Here is a 724-nt window from a genome sequence, read left to right as displayed (position 1 = left end):
TCCCGCACGCCAATGCAGAGAGCGGCGGCGGCGCGGGGCCGCAAAACGCGGAGCGGAGCCGCGCGGACGGGAAGGCGCCGCCGACAGCTGCCTGCCTGCGCGCACCGGGCCCGGCCGGCCCGGCCCCGGCCCCCGCCCCCGCCCCGGGGTGGGCCCTGCTGCGGCACGTGCCCGGCTCGGAGCGCAAAGGTGCCCTCGGCCTCCGCCGGCCGCCCCGGGCAGGGGCAGGGGCAGGGGCACGAGCCCAGGGCACGGGGCACAGGGCAGTGGTGGCGCGGTCCCCGGCTCCATCCATTTGGCAGAACAAGTCCTGTGGCACGTGGCACTATCACATCATGGAGACGGGGCTCCTCTGCCACCCTCGCACTCCGCTCTCAGGGCTGATGCCCGGGTGGGGAGCGAGCGAGGCCACCTGCCCTTGACAGGTGCTTGCAAACCCGTGCAGCTTCCCGACAGCTGGGGTTGCACCAGGGCTCCCTGCACCGCCTGACCGGAGACACGCTTCCTGCCGCTGCCCAGGCTGGCTCCCTGGGTCAGCCTGGATGTGCCCGGCAGCCCAAGAGGCACCCCACACACATGGAGCTGATACGCAGCCCACATGGAGATACGACCACTGCCCTTTCCAGAAGCCTCTCCCCCTCTGCCAGGCCCTGCCATGCGGCCATCCCTGCAGGCCAGAGTGGCCTGGGATAAAGTGCTGTGGCAGGGATGCTCCATCCTCTGC

This window comes from Alligator mississippiensis, chromosome 9 (assembly GCF_030867095.1).
Source record: "Alligator mississippiensis isolate rAllMis1 chromosome 9, rAllMis1, whole genome shotgun sequence".
Lineage (NCBI taxonomy): Eukaryota > Metazoa > Chordata > Crocodylia > Alligatoridae > Alligator > Alligator mississippiensis.
The sequence above is the reverse complement of the archived record's forward strand: the minus strand, read 5'-3'. Positions refer to the sequence as shown.